This window comes from Rhopalosiphum padi, chromosome 1, assembly GCF_020882245.1.
Source record: "Rhopalosiphum padi isolate XX-2018 chromosome 1, ASM2088224v1, whole genome shotgun sequence".
In the NCBI taxonomy this organism is placed as follows: domain Eukaryota; kingdom Metazoa; phylum Arthropoda; class Insecta; order Hemiptera; family Aphididae; genus Rhopalosiphum; species Rhopalosiphum padi.
Genome location: NC_083597.1, coordinates 59448885 through 59467187, shown reverse-complemented (window position 1 = coordinate 59467187; position 18303 = coordinate 59448885). Strand labels below are relative to the sequence as shown.

At 25.2% G+C, this 18303-nt stretch overlaps 1 protein-coding gene across 7 annotated transcripts in view; it reads right to left on the bottom strand.

Annotated features, from left to right (window-relative positions):
* Positions 1 to 18303, bottom strand: part of LOC132917409 (junctional adhesion molecule A-like) — a 285049-nt gene that overhangs the window by 120453 nt on the left and 146293 nt on the right. For all 7 annotated transcript variants that reach the window (XM_060978136.1, XM_060978133.1, XM_060978135.1 and 4 more), the window contains one exon: positions 13641 to 13690. The gene's annotated coding sequence lies outside the window, so the exon portion shown is untranslated. The remainder of the gene's footprint in view (positions 1 to 13640; positions 13691 to 18303) is intronic.

The following is an 18303-nucleotide window of genomic DNA, read 5'->3' as shown; positions in this document are numbered from 1 at the left end:
TAATTTAATATTTTTCCTTTTCTCTTGTAATCAAATAAAATATACTCATTGTAGTTTTAAATGTAGATTATGCAAATATTCTAATATATTGATGCAATTCAAAATACAAAATTAAAATAATTTTAAATGTTTCAAAAATATAACATTTTAATACTTCATCGCTCGTATAACATAATATATCACTTGTTTCATTATCAATATTATCATATTTTTTATCATTTAGGTACAACTATGCAAAATCAATACTATTATTTTTAATGGCTAATAAGTAGAAAAAGGTATCTAATCGGAGCGCTTAAAGTCATAATAATATTATGTAACACAATAATGCTATAAGTACATTGCTTAAAATGTGTGCATCCACCCGTCTTATAAGTTATGTATTCAATTGACATGTTTACAATAACTTGTATTAAATCATCTAACGTTGTTTGCTGTGATAAAACCTAAAGAAATGTCACTCGGCACCTCAGATTCTCACGGTTTTCACTCTTATTTTACCGAGAATATCATTTGTTGAAGATAATCGTTATTATAATTAATATTAATAAGTATACTCAATTTATAAATTTATCTTTGTATTGATTAATTTGGTCAATTTAAAATTTATAAAATCAACGAGATATTTTTTAAAAAAAATGCACCGTATGTAATTTAATTTGATTAATTGTAACAATATCTATTTTCGTTTTATATTTATTATATATATATATATATAAGTATATAAGTATCTGCAGCATAATACATCATAACATATAATATATAACGTAAAATTGTACAACGTGTAATAAATTTATATCAGAATAAACTATTTAATATTTTATTTTCAAATAATATGTTATATATATTATTTAATTTTCACCCTGAAACTTACATAATTTCTGAATAATATAATAATATTATACTCGTACATAGTATTTTGAATATTACATCTAATGAGTTTTTATGCAACACTTTAATGTGTATAGAATCTCCATTCTCCACGGTGGATTTTCAAATGTATTATTATTACCTTTTTATCCATAATAAATATGAATTATTAGATTCACCGAAATTATTTATTTATATACTCTTGTTCATAATAACAACTATTCAAGAAATTTTAATGCATATATTTTCGAGTATCTTTAGATATTCCTTTCATGTGTACTTTATAGTATCCTACATAATAAATCCACCATGGAAAAAAGTTTTCACTTCTATCCCGCGTACCTACCTACTGCATTATACATTTTTTAAAGTGTTTCTATTTTATCTTTTTTGTTTTTTTGAAAAGAAGAGTTTAAATATACATACAATATTATTTATATAATGTTAACAACATTCGGGATGGATTTTATGTTTATTAAATTGTATTGTATTCAAATCTCACATACATTTTGCTATAGTTATAATTAATTATTACAAAATTCATCTTAATTTAATAGGTATACCTATGACGTTTTATTAATATAATTATTATTGCACTTGAATAAATAGCTAATTGTATACGTTAGTATTTATTTTGAAACCTTAGAGTAAAGTACAACCAATTAATATATCCAATAAAATAAAATACTACTATGACTTCAGATAGGTAGGTAAAGCCATTTAGTTTATTATTAAATGGTAAACAAGATGCATTTAATGGTTCAATGCGCCAACAGCTATGAAATAATCATACTTAGATTAAGGTCAGAATAAAATAGTATGTTAAACACAAGATTGAATTTAAAATACATAATATAGCTTATTCAAATTTACCTCAATACAAACATAGAATATAATAAATTATTAATGGTTTCATTTCACTTTTCTCTATACATTATGTTAAACTAAACCTGTTGAATAATAATCTCATTCCATATATAGTATTAATATAATTTTATGATATTTTAATTTAGTATTAAATAATACAAAATAAAAAAACCTACGTTAAACTATTAAATTATTAAGGTACGATTTAATTTCATTTTTGAGAACTTTAATTTGTTTAGACAAAACATGTATCACGTTTCATTTTGTTTTGTATCTTAAAATTATGGAAAAAGTTTCACACATTACTTTAAAGTATGCAGATGAATTATTTAGCAATAGCTTTATATATAATTGTATCTCTGTAAATTAAAAAAGTGGTGAACAATTTCCGTGTGTACTCTAACCTAAAATACTGTTCCCTTCGGCCCTATTCATTTCACGCTACAGAGTACAGTTGGTTCCTAGACATTAAATTACCTTGAAAGAAGTTTCTTTTACTCGTATTTTCAACGATGTACTCTTTTGAATCAAATAGTTACCTCAGTCGAGTGCTTTTAACAGACATTAAGAATAAAATAGCTCCAAGACATTTTATAAAATGCATTAAAGTGCCCGCATGATAATTAAAACAACTAAAAATGACGCGTGCCAAATAAACACAATTTAAATAAAACAAACATTACACGAAGAATAAATAAAAATAAATTAAACCAAAACATCTATATTCTATACTATTAAGATATAATGATGATTGTTTATTTAAATAAAAATCAAAACCAACTAAATTAAGAATTTATTAAACACAGTTTTAATATTTTTAAAACATTATTATTTTTATTATTTATGTATTGTTAAGTTTGTACAACAATTATTAATTTAACAATAAAATATAATTCCTTACATACCAAATAAGACGACCATGTTATTGGTTTGTCATTTTAACTGGTTATATTTGTACTATTGTATTCTCAGAAATGGTACATACTCATTTATATTTTATTTAAGGGAATACATATTTGACTGATCCTTGATTACAATTACTCCAGATGAAGGAATTTCATTCCAAAAATATTTCTGACGCTTTGATACACTAAGCAGTTGCATAGTAGATTGGGTAAAGACTTACTTTATACATAATTCATCTTTCATTTAAAGTATACATTTTCTTTTATCGTTACTATATTTGATTATACATTATAACCGTATATGTATAGTGAACGAAGACATTAGATTATTACAATTATTACAAACAAAAATGTGAAACTATTGTTATAATTTTTTTTCATATATTTCACTAAAATTAAATACCTAATAATATATGTACATTGTCTATTGTAAATTGTTGATAAAATAAATTGTTTTATATTTTTTTATTAATATTTTAAACGTTTAGGCTAGATTATATCAATAATATACATATTATTATTATTATTTAACAAATAGTTTTTTAATACTGTAAATATTATCAAAACAGTTATAGTTTAAATTAAAGATTCACATTTTTTGCTTAATATTTCACATAGTATATAAACTTTTAGAATTAAATCTCATAATAATTTGTACACGCCTTAAAATTTAGATTCAAATAAATATAAATGCAAAAATAAAGCCTTGTCAATTATAATTTATAATATATTTTATATCCTTATTTAAAAAAATAAGATAAATAGAAGTCATTTTTATGTAAAATACTGTAATTTTCATACAAACAAATAAAAAAATACAATAATTGGTAGGTAATATTCAATCAATCCCAGTGTTCTTTTATTTTTTACTTTTAATTTTTGAACTATAAAAACGTACTTAGTTTAGTTTCTAAATATTTTAAATTTAAAATCTAAACTTTTATATTATATTCAATATCCATTACCTTTTATTATATTACACATCAACAAAACAAAAATGTAAGAATGAGTATATATTTTTTTTAATTAAAAATTAGCTTTTGAATGGTATATTAAATTACATTGGCATGTTTTTAATTTTTTTTTTATGAAATTTATTGTTGATCGATAAGAAAGACCATTATAAAAAAACAGATAACTATTTCAAAGTTTGTTTGATGTGGTTATTCAGCACTTAAGTTAAGTGATTGTTCGAATAATTTAAAAGTTATTTAACTAAAAGACAGGGATGATTTCGTTTGTTTATTACACCTTTGGAAAAATTAAGTGTCTAAAATTATGTAAAAAAAAAAGAGGTTTTCTAAAATTGCACAATGCGTATACATTTTCACGAAATTCAATATACGCACAAAATATATAAAATAAAATAAATTATTGTATGTAATACGAATTTAGTTGTTATTTATTGTCTAGATTATGTCGATCTCAATCGTACTCGTAATGAATATAAATTCCCAAAAATTTCTCAGGAAAGAAATAAAAACGTTCTTAATATAATATGCAGTAAGTAAACTCGACACGGAAATATATGTGAAACGTTGCAAAAACCTGGTGCACTCGTATCTTTGTAAATAATAGGTAACATCGTATCGTGCATAGGATAATGTAATCAACGTTTGGAAAATAAATAATAATAAAAAAAAGCATATACAAGTACAGGTAATAGTAATATAGGTATATATGGATTAATGTCAAACAAAAAGTATGCTCAAAACGTTTTCTGTGATGTAATCTAAAATCCAAAGTCTATTACACCGAATGTGTGTGTTTATAGTCCAATTGCATTTCATGAAAAATACTGTTATCATCCGTGTATCTTAACCACGCTTGTAATAAATGCATTTTTAAAATGGTATCGTCGGTGGATCGTGATGTTAATATTATTAAAATATAATGTAAAATATACGCTTAAATAAGTATCTCACGTACGTCAGCGGCCAGAGTGTTCCATCATCTGCGACAAAAACAGGTGAAACTCAGTACCATATACCATGATATTAAATTATCCGTATTAAATGCACCAACATAATATAATAATTCAAAAGCAACGCGATTTACACGTCTGAAATCTGATTAAATACTTTGGTGAGTAATATACGAGTGAGTGAGTGAGACCACAGACGTTCAACGGAGTATTATTATTATTATTATTATTAAAACGATACGCGTTGTACCGGGTAAAGTAGTAGTAATAATAATAATAATAATAATAATAATAATAATAATAATAATAATAATAATTGTGGGTCAACTCGGCTGTTGGACCCACGTTTGATGACAATGGCGTCCTGCAGTAGCCGCTGGCCATGATGAAAAGGTCCGATGGCCCGCAAAGTTTTCTGGACGCATGTGGTCGTATTTCGCATTAACTCGGTCGAGGCTAATTTCGTCAGCACAAGAGTTTAGCTGCAAATTTTAAACGTCTTTACATTTTTTTTTTTATTTTCAATCTTACGGATAAATAAACTATGCGTGACGTTAAAGTGTTTCCGCAACGGACAGTCGAGTGTCTTAGGATTTTCTTTTTTTTTTTTAAGCACCTTAAACTAGTTGATCACATATTATTTGTTTGAAACAAACTTTGCACGCTAGACTTATTGATTCCGAATGTTCAAGTTTTACGAAGTGAAGATAAATGATTGAAAACGTACGATATAAGAATAAATTATACTAAGTAGCTACAGTATTATATAATTTGTGATTGACAATCGTCGATTATACGGACTTTTCATTCATACTCCCCGTATAAACATTTTTAATTTAAATACGACAGTTTTTTGTTGGTAAAAAATATAGAAAAAAAAATTAATATATTTATTTTTATCAGTGAAAATGAGGCTTTATTTCCATAAATATGCTACTTCGAGGTATACGTTTGGATTAAAACCTTACTCATTTCGAATTACATAATAAAGTAGTTATGATGAATTCCACAGAATATTCTCACAATAATCGTCGCAAAACGTACTCGATCGCTTAATTATTTTTTATGATTATGATAAGTGTTATTATAAGGTATTGCACGTGTTCAGATCAAAAATGTTAACTTACGAAATAAATGCCTCTATAATGCACGAACAATAAAATAAAGGTGAATTGAAAAATAATATTTAATGATAAATAGTATATCCACGAATCGGTGTTTAAGGTATATGCGTATATAATATTATGTATTTTTTTCAAACGTAACGAATTGTTTTCTCATATTGGTATCCATGTTTATCATGAGGGTGGATGAGTGGTTTATCGTATGGAATTTTGTTTTGTTTTTTTTTTTTCAATAACCGTTCCACAATCATCGAAATACTCCAAAAATATAAGCGAAATGTTTATATATATATATTATATAAATTAACGAAAGAGAGCTGACGAGTAACATTTTTTCCCTTTCGAACATTCCTATCTACTTGGGTTATATTCTTTGTATAGAATTTTAAAGAATTCTTTTGATTTCTTTTACAATAACTTAAAACAATTAAAGTAAAAACAAGAGGTTGGTTTACGTCAATATATGTGTGTTAACAACATTTTAAATTGGATCCGATTCGCTATGCATAGCAACATTCAGTGATATTTCTAATATATTTTATTTGTTATTTAAACAAAATTTTATAACAAATAATGATACACATTTTTTAGATTTATTGGTTCTATAAATATTTGTATTTTGTGGTATATAATTAATATTCTACCAACACTAAATACAAAATTAATTAGCAATCGAGTAATATTGATATAATATTATGTATAATGTATTTTGTAGTTTTTACGTTTTGAATTTGCATAGGTGATGATCATACATAAAGTTTCGTTCTATTAAATATATTTTACTAAGAAAATATTTTATTAGACATGAACAATATATTAGAACAAAATAAAAATATATAAACCATATTAATAGTTATCGAAAATAAAAGTATTAAATTTATATGTATAATAATTTATATTATTATACATATAATAATATAAGTATATATATTTTTATATATTATTATTATTATTATTATATTATTATATTTGTATTATTTATTTATATTTATAGTTTTTTATATATCATATAAAAAACACATTTCGGCAACAATCATATTTTTTTACAAAGGTTTGAGTTTTTGTTTAGTGCCGACAGCGACGACAACAACATTGTTTTTAACATACATCACATATACCTGTTGTCTATTATAATATGTGCAGAGTATAATACTATAATGTTTTAGTTGCAATGCAGATTTTAAATGAGAATTTTTTTAATGGATTATGCACAATGTATGATCATACCAAATATTAATATTGAAATACATGTGAAATGAATATTTAAGAAGACAAAAAGAATCAAGCATATATTATTATTTTAGTAGTTTTCTTTATTGCATTATAAAATATAAATAATACAAATAATACATTACAATTACAGTAAATTAATTAATTTATGTGTATATATATTTTTTTAATTTGATAAAGTAGTTTTTAATTCATAAGCTAAACTAACTGAATAAATTGTGTATATTCTAACTTTTAAAAATATTTACATGATTTTGTATTCCTTCGTTAACTTATGTTACTTGTTTGTGATGTAAACAAATGTATTATATATTATAATATACGATTTTTTAGTTTAATAAAATTGGATTTTTCTCAATTAAGGTAAATTTAAATTTTGAATTTATATGGTATAGCAAAACAATGTAAATACAAATTTACTTGTTAGTGTAATGCTAGATTAATCTAGATCTATTAATTTACTTTCAATTTAATTTTTAGATACATCAGAAACCAAACCGATATGTTCGATATATTAATTTAACGTACAATAAAAACTTTATTTTTTTACTATTTTTAAATCATTATTTGAGATAATTTTTTTCTTTTATTTTCAATGTTCTTGCTATAAAAAATTCAAATTCAATTTAAAACCCACTCGTTAAATGTGTAATATACATAAACCAAAATACGACTTGAAGCTCACATTTTAAACGTATGAATTTAAAACCGTATAATATATGAAAGTAACTATTATTTTACATTCATAATAATAATGGTTTATTTTTTTAATTACTAAGGTTTATTACCATATGTGTATTGAGTATAAATGGTCATTATTGCTGAAATGAAATATTGTGTATAGATATATTTAAAAATATATTAAACTTAACATTTAAAAAATAGTTTTATATTTAAACAGCAAGAGCATTACATTAAATCATAGAATTACATTGCTAAAATAAAAATTATGATAAATTAAATTATAATGCTCATAAAAAGGGCATCAGAAAGATCTAAATCAAGAACTACTAACTTACAGTGATTACAATATGAACAACAATTCCATCGATAATAATTATTTAAACTAGTAACTCATAATTTATAATAATAATTTTAAATTTGAAAAAATAAACGAATAATAAAATGTCCATAATCACTGATTTCAAATTATAACAATTCATTGTATCAATATATCTATGTCCCAAACTGTTGAAATTGTTCTGATTTATAAATCAATGTCAATATTTGATATTTTTAAATCAAAATATAAACACTATTATATTCCATACAGAATATTGTTTATTTATTATCAAAGACTATATTTAGTTGTTGTTAAATAATAAGAACATTGATTAGTAAACCTATAGAATATTTTAACAATGAATATTAAACTAACACTTTTTTAATTTTTTTTACTTTTTAAATCTTTTGATTTAAGATTTTTGAATTTTTTTCTTGAACATTAATGACAAAAATATTTATAGACTCGTATAATAAACTATAAGCAATTTTTAGGCATCCGACTTATTAAAATACATAAATTATGATGTTTTGGATAAAATTTAAATAAGTAAGTATTAGAAAATATAATAATACGAATACGTGTAGGAAATAATAAATAGTAGGTACAAACATAAAATTAAAATTAAAATTTGTTACGAAAAATTTATCATTAAATAATAATATATTAAATATCGATATTCATATATAAATATCGTTGAAATAACGTACTGGAAAATAATAATTATTATTTTTTTATTATCATTAATCAATTAAAATATATCCTAAATTTAATTCTTAAAAGGGACTTACAGTTATAGAAATATAAGTAAACTTTATTACTTTAATGGTGCCGTTTCCTTTAGAATTTAATTGTTTTTTATTGGGATTATTTAAGTTTTTTGTTTGACTTTATGCCTATATTATCTATTGATGTTAAATGCTAATAATAGTGAAAACGTTACTTGTTAATATATGTTAATATATAATATATTGGTATATAACTTGGGTATAGTTTTCATACACTACGTAATGTTGAATTTAAGTTGAAGTATTATAGTATACCTTTTTGGTATATACTATATAGTCATAAATTAATAGCATATAATATATATATATATAGTTAACGAAACAAAAATGCCAACCATATTTTAAAACATATAATATTTAATAAAGCATCTAAATATAAATTTTAAGTAAGAATTATCATAATATTTTATATATTCATCTAAAAAATAAAATATGTTTAAAACAATATAATCCTAAAATATAATCATTGTTAAATGGTAACCAATAAACATGAGTATATTTTATTATTTGAGTATAATAGTATGTAATATATTTTATTGAATATTGTGTAACATCCGTATTAAAAAAATATATTTACAATTTGCTATATTATAGTGTTTGTATGGAAAGTATTAATGTACCTAGGTACTGGTATTATGTTTCTATGGTAACTTTATTGTGCCATCATCAATGTACTGAATAGATTCACTATTGATGTTCAGTCAAATAACCCTACACAAACCTTAAAATGTATTTACAATATAATATGCACATATTTGTTATCTATATAATACCTATAATGCGTGTGTATATAATATATGCGAATCTATGATAAGTACCATTATCTTATATTTTAAATATGAACTTTGTTTAATTTAACGATGTATTCATATGTGTATATACTATACATATATTATACCGTGCATTATTATTATGGCAAAAACTGATACCCCAAAAGTTAAATGATACGATTTAAATTCACAATATAATATACCTATTTTTAGTAAGTATTACAAAACCTAAATTATGGTTTTTGTTCAACGCATTAAAACATAACTAATAATAATGGATTCAAACTTTAAATTATAAGGATAAAAGCTATAGGATTCAATGTTAATTTGATGAGGTAATCTGTCTATTAGATTATGCTCTGTATTCGTTTCAAGCTGTATCACAAAACGTAAATAAATTTATGAGATTTAGTACTTATATACATATATTATGTTTGTTTGTTTTGATTCTATACATCTTATGCACTTATGTGAAATAGTTTAAAATGTATAGCAATCACGGGTATGGCACATTTTGAAAACAACGTCAAAATTGGTATAGAAGCATTCCTTGTGATTGATTGTGTTTGAATTGCTTATACTAATAAAACCATATAAAAAAAAAAATCATTCAATTATACTGTATAATTTAAACTACATTAAGAATGTTTTGGTTACGTGGGAATATTTATAATAACAATAATAACAAAACGCAGTTATATCATCATATAACGAAATTATTCTTTTCTTACCGCCGGATATTTTTTATCGTTGAAACTCGGGGGACGTTGAGGCCACCCCTCCTCAAAAAAAAAAAAAAAAAAACTATCAGGAAACAAAAATAGCAAACACAAAAGTATTATAATATATATAATATTGCTCTGTACACTCATAGAATACTTAAACGTAATACGCAAACCTTCACAATAAATTATAAATTATAAAATTGCGAAGTGCGTCTCAACAAACGAAACTAGAATGAATAAAAATCGATTGATAGAGAAACAAGACAAAACATTCACATGTGTACCTTATTTGCACAGACTTCAATTTGGTGTAAAATAAACAACAATCTTATGACTAGACGACGCACAAAACAGATTTCGTCACTTCATTGTGAACGTACCAAGTACTAACATAATATATTAAGTACTAAAGACGCAGCAAAATAAACTGAAATATAAATCACAGCATCAAAAAGAATTTAATAACCTCGATAACGTATTTTATAAAAATAAATGTTGTACACATATTAATATGGCTAAATTAAAAAAATATTTTATAAATTATTTATGATCACGAGCAATTATGTAATGGCCTAAATCTGTAAAGTAATATAATATTTAAAAATGCAATTTAATTATTTTTAAAAATTATATACATATTACTTATATAATTGTTATAATATTATAACATAATTATTATGAACAAAACCTTTTTAAATATTATGAATTAGATAAACATTTAGAACAATTTTTAGGTATACAAATCATTATCTTCAAAAAAGAAACAATATAGATACAAATAAATAATTATTAAATTGTAGCATTGTTAATTCAGTCGATTGGAAATAGATATCGAATTTTGAAAAAAAGAAACCAAACGACCATAAATGCATTCCACATAATATTATTATCATTCGTCATAATATTTTATAGCACATGACTCTAGTTTGATAAAATTTCACGTCCCACTAGGGTTTTATAGACTAACCTGTATATGTCTGAGCATATACAATCTTACTCGGGGGACCCACGATGAGTCTGAAGTGGTTGTGGAGGATAAGTAGACGGTGGGACGGTTGTAATTCAAAATCCAATATGCTGAAGTTCGCCAACGAAAGCGGATCAAAAAAAAAAAAAAAAAGAAAAAAGAAAAAAAGTGAAACACGTGTGTATAAGACCGCGCGAGTAGTTTTCGTTATCGACCCTCGAGCAGATGTCGATTTCCCACCGTCATCGTCGTCGTCTTATAAAACCCCACCTCCACTACGCACTCGTCACCAAGATGCTTTTCACTACCCCGTCGATCCGCATCTATTTCCGTATTCTTATCACGTATTCGGTCCGTCACAGGCGCTAAAAGTATCATCATATCGCCGTTCCTGAATCACACACGCACACACGCGCGTATGCTCACACGTCTCGATCCAACACCCGCCGCCTTGCTCAGGTTTTCGCTCTTTGTATGTATAATATATTATGGGACCGATTTCATTCAAGGCTCGTACCCCTTTACCTATAACTATATAAACCACGTAATTGTGTGATGTATACTAAATAACAAACCATTTTTGGTTATTTTTGCTCCGAGCAAACACGCATAGGATTTTTGTTTACCTGCTGAAGGGGGGGGGGGGTACAAAAATACACAAATATACCACTAGTTTGACTTTCATAGCATCGACAGTCGACGATAATAATATTATTATTTTTATCGTCGTTATCGATCAAAGGCTATATGGTCCACGACCGCTCAACCTAATATCAGGATATAAATCTAGAAATACTTGTCACTAAATGTACAATTTTACTATTGATATGGATCTAACATTATCATTGAATTTAAAAAAAAAATCATTGTAAAATTTTTGTGAAAAATCAATATACTAGATATTATAATAATGAATAAACTAGTAAAAAAAAAATATATATTTTTTTTATTGGAGTAGCGGATTTCAGCTACAAAGATTTTACTTGGTGTGCCATTAGCTCCAAGACCATAAAGCATCGAAAAAAATTTAGAAAATATTGATTATGTCTTCCGTTACAAGCAAATTATTGTGAAAAAATATGGTAAATAGAAATATTTATTATGATGTAATACACACGAATTTATAATATTATTATATCACCATCTTTGTAATTAATGATTTAATACTAAAACATTTTAAAGAATGGAGTCTGTAAACTATTCGGTAGATCACTGCGTTTATATAAATTATATTGGTTATTAAATAATTTCAGGACCTACACAAAAAAAAATTATTTGTGTATTTATACTCTTATTTCATTACGAGTTTCATATATTATATGAAACTGTCAGTATAAAATCCGATATTATTGTAGTTCATCATACATAATATGTGTGAACGATAATATTACCTGGACAGTTTGATTGATCATGATTACTCAAACAACTTGTGAAAATTACAATGCTAATAACTACTGTGTCATATAAAGCAAAAATAATTTAAATAAATTTATAAAATTATTATAATTTATAATTTTTCTTTTTATCATTAAATATAAAACCCATAAATTAGTTATGAAAAATAAGAAAAAAAACTCTAATTTATAATATTCATATTATTTTATATTAAATATATAAAAAAAAGTGCCTTTGATAGTTTGAATTACAAATTAGTAGGTATTGATTGCTGTTTAAAAGTTTTAACTCTTTTAAAAACAAATTAAGAAAGATTTAAATTAATGTGTGGTCAAGCAATTAAAAATTTATAAATATTATGAATTTTAACAATATTTTTTTCATTTAAAAAAAATTAGGTCTCATTTATAATTTGGCTCTATACACATAGTTTAGTCATCAAATTATGCTCTCTATATATTAATCAGATAGAAAAGGTACAATATAAATTCCTAAAATTAATTTGTAATAAATTAAATCTGGCTATTAGCCGAGGGTCATACAACTATAGGCTACACATTTGAGGATTTCTCTATGCGAATTAAAATAAATGTATCTTATTTGATTTTTTTGTTCGATTTACTGAATTGTAATATAGATTCCTCTGAGTGAATTTCTATGGTTTAATTAAACATAAAAACGAGGTCACAAACTTTGTTCGTCATCTCATCTTATTACAATAACTATAGTTTCGAATAATTCTTTTTCCCAGAGTTCTTGTTTTAGCTAACTAACAATATTATTATTCACATTGATTTCTTTTTTAAGTCACGCCACGTTGTTAAGCAACATTTTTATTTAGCAGTAAGTTCTGCTGTCAATAATTTGCAATAATATATAATTTTAATGTCACATCTGTTAATTTTGATTATATATTTTTAATGTATAGGTATGTATATTAGTGTTGTCATGTATATAGTTTCTGTTTAAATTTTAACTATCATGTTATTATTATAACTTACTGTACTATTATCCTAAAGAGGGGTTTTACCCGTTTATAAATAAAATAAATTTAAATTTAATAATAACTTACCCGCAATATCGGATTAATGATGTTCTGCTGGATTTAATTGTAAAATATATCTGTAAGAAAAAAATTATATTAAGATTAATTTACACATGCATTTTGTACTTCATAAATGTATTATATATTTGTATTATGTACTTTTTTTGATTTTAATCATAATTAATATAAATAATTGTTAACTGAGAAATCAAATAATTTAAAATTTAAAATGTCCATAATTTATTTATAATGTATATAATATATATAGTATATTATATTGTATATATTATTATCAAAGACAAATACAAAAATAAATAAAAATTCATCTTTGCATTATTGTGATAGGATTAGCATATTTTTAGCGTTTCAGATTAGTTAGATCGTTTATCCGGATTCGTCGTGGCAAGAGCCATATATTTTTGACACGTGAATGGAAGGAGGTGGTTGTAAATTATCCTTTCATGGATTAATGTTCGTAATATTATTTACCATTTTAAAATGCTTCCGAGCCGTTTGCTACGGGATAACTCTGCCAACATAAAACCGTTAATAATCTATGTGGGCTAACTGTGCTTAGGGTTATGGATGGTTTTTTATGTTTTCTACAGAAAGAAACGCCCAGGGACTTCATTTTTAACTAATAAATATATATATATATATATATATAAATAAACAAAGAACTTGTCCAATCATTGAATTTCCATTTATTATACAGGTGATTATTTCAATAACATATTTTTATTTTACTATAATTTTGAAGTGTGTATATTTTTTGTTATTATTATTATTATACAAATATTTTAATAAATTATTTCGATTTATTACCGATTTAAAAATTCCTTTTTTTAAAGTATGTAGAAATTTAAAACATTTATAAGTAACTGTGTATTGAGGTTTGATATTATAATAATTCAGTTCTTATATTCAATATAACGTATGTATAGCAATAACATTTGCATATCAATAATTGTTATGGACTCGTCTAAAATCAAAATTAAAGAGTTCTTTCCAGACAAATTCTGTATAGAATAATAAAAACATAATAAACATAACTGCCGAGTAATTTATTATAGTATCTATAGAAAAAATATATTCCCTATGAAACACATTTTAAAGCAACGGCGAGAAAATACTTGATATAAATCGATTGCGTGATTAGATTATTTTCAATTTTATTATTATTTAAGATTAGCTTTTTTTTATACCTTATTTATTTTTCATTTCGTTCCCTAAATTGTTACGTAAGCTAATAAAACTTGAAAGCAATATATTATAACCTATAGACTGCATTTGACTGTAAAGTTTTTCCCTCCGATTTTTAAGTCAATAATAGAAAAAGTATTGATAATCGGGAAATTTAAAGATTTGAATTCATGACACGTTTAATAATTATATTGGTGGTAGGGGAAGTTTGCTGCTAGGCTAAAGTTAACACAATTTTAATAATAATCACGAGGAAATAAAAAAAAAATGTGGAAAACGATTTTTTTTTTCATTATATATTTGAATCTGATATTTATTAAAGCATTATTATTTTTTTTCTTAAACATCTTAAATAAAAATTCTGAATAAAAAGTGACAGATTATTTTGTTAAATGTACCGACTAGACTAGAGTTCAGAGTAGGGTCACTAAGAAATTGAGAGTCTAGTCTACGCGAATCTTGAAATGTCAATATACTTGAGTACTTTAACACGTTGACCATTTTATTGTATTTTTCCTTTACCTTTTTTCATTTCTCCAATCGAAAAAATAGAAGGTCCTCTGAAAATAAAAGCTAAATATCCGGTCAATACGCGTCAGTGGTTTAAAAAAAGCCGGTGTCATTGTTATTGCATTTCTGAATCCTCTCAGTAGGGAATTACTATACAGCTTTTTAAACTTTTTTTCCATGTTCGTGAAACCTTCAGTCGATTTGGTTCAATTCCTGTCGAATATTGTGCCCGAATTTAGTAAATAAATAAATAAAAACAATATCTTTATCACTCAAATCCGTCAATTTCAAAAAAATAATAATTTTGAACTACCTACCACATACTGTCTAATTTAATTATTTTATACCTACCACTGTATGATTTATGAATAGGTAGTTATTATAATTATTATTCCTGTTTTAGTAATCACATTTTTATAAATTTACTCTGTGTCTAAAATATTGTTTACATATTATTACATAATACCTCATTTTAATATCTACCCCTAAGCAAAGTAAACCTATTATAACAGACTTAAACAACTTAAATTGTATACATTAATTTATTATACGTGTGATTTGGCTATTAAAATCACCAATTTGCCATAAATAATACTATAGATAATAAAATAATTAAGATTTATGTGGTAAGTACTGTTATGGAAATTAGTAATTCCTAATTACGGTTAATTTTTATCGATATACATTTTTTACTGTAATGACATAATAATACTATCATCCAATAAAGCTTTATAATTATACCTTATAGTAATAGTACCTATACATATTATCATTATTTTATACATTCGACATATATTGGTATGATTTATTAATATATTATTTTTAGATTATGCATATTTTCAATATATTATTTATTAATTTTGACTAGTATTACAAATCCGTATTAATATGTTGTTGAGTTTAAAACTCAACTCAACTCAGTAACTTTTGGATCATTTTCCTTTAAAAAGTCAAATATGAAATAAAGTTTTCACCTGATAAAATAAATTACGATGAATACGATAAACTACATAATATGGATAGGTAATGAAAAAAGCGTAATACAAAAATGGAAGGTTTGAACTAAAAAAAAATGTAATTTTTATCAATATTAATTTTAATACAAAAATATAGGTTATAATTGTATAAATACTCTAAACAATAATATAATAATAAGTTATAAAATAAACGATTTTTTTTACGGATATACTATATTATTTATGTACATTCCATTATTTTATTTATATAATACTAAATTGACAAATTAAATGTTACCTTTAGGTACCTATATTATTGGTATTATTATCCATGAAAAGTTTCTCCTTAAATTTAATACTCAGTGTTATTTTTCGAAATGCATTGTTCTTTATTTTCAATAGAATCGGAGAATTCTCCAAATTGAATGTTAAAATTGCTTATACACTTGGGATAAAATGAAACAAAAATAAACATTCGATAAAAAAAAAAAAGATTCATTACTGAGCGTTACTTTTTTTAATCTAATACGTGAATAATAGTAATTTCATTATTCACGAAATTATCGTAAAATCGATTGAAAATGTTTCCAATTTTATCAAGACAAGAATTTTACGGAAACTCATCGGTCATTGTATCACGTTTATAACATAATGTTATCGAAATAGTGTCAATGATGATAGCGCGATCGACGGACAACGAACAATGCAATACCTCGTATTATCATCGATATCGACTTCCGCTGGTTTCTCGTATACCTACTGTGACCAAGTTAACGATTATACTACTATTATATTAAATTGTAATATTATTATTTTATCGTCGTGACCGAACCTAGCCGGTTTCAGTTTTTGAGTGCAACTGCGGCGACTGGTAAAAAGTTCGACGATGGATATTCTGCGCATGGTTATATTATACGATACGGTATTACAATAATGGTAATGATATTATATCCTGCGGAAGGAAACATTGTTGCTCGCATTCGTATGGGTGAAACTGGGGTTGTTGTCGTACACGTTGGTGTTTGTGTGTCAACCGGGAAAACTGTGGAAACTTTTGTCGCGTTACGCCACAACCGGAAGTGGGTGACGGAAGCTGTTATTGCACGTCTTTCGAACTCGCGTCTGACAAACCACCCCTACACACACCATCCACGCCGATTCACCTGAACAAGAGGTGAAATACCATCTTCCCGCACGCACTATTCCTAACCACGCGTATGTATTGTGTGAAATAATATTATCATAAATACTAATTGCGTTTAAAATAACGCATAGATTATTCGAGCGCGTATAGTATAAATGCGTACAGTCGAGACTTGATAACTAGAATTTCGAAAGGAAAAAAAAAGAAAAGACAAAATTTTAAATTATGAAGGTTTTCGGGTTATTGAGATTCGATTTATCACGACTCGACTATTTAATAATACTGTGTCACGCTTTGTTGGCCACCACTTATTACTTAACCGTGGATGGGGTGTGGACACATGTAGGTTATCGCATTGGATTTGGTTGTGGTGAAGGTAGTGGGGCGATGCAGTGAACGAAGGACGAGTTGTGAGAGGGTAGGTAGCTTCAGGTTTTTTTAAAGTCCTAACTTCCTAAGTTTGTACCGCCACCAGTCCACTGTGACGTGAGGGTGGTTCGATTAAATAGTGGTGAGTTGAATATTATGGCGCAACACAATTTCCAAGGGGCTGTGGACCGTGCACGTATAATATGAGTAGGTACATTAACAATTCATTTAGGTACGTCTACTTGCTGATTTAATATAATATCATCATCATCATCATCATCAACGAATTCCTGAAGGCATTGAAGAGTTATTAAACAAAGCACTATATAATATGCAGTATATGTATTGAATGTTCCTAAGTGCTGTGTAAGAGAGTTTCGGGTTTTTTGCGGTAACGTCAATCATTTTCTCTCTTCGTCACATAAATATCCTAATGTTTGATGGAAGAATAGCTGATTTATGGAAATTTTAAAAAGAAACACTTCAACTGAAGACGGCAATTAAATAT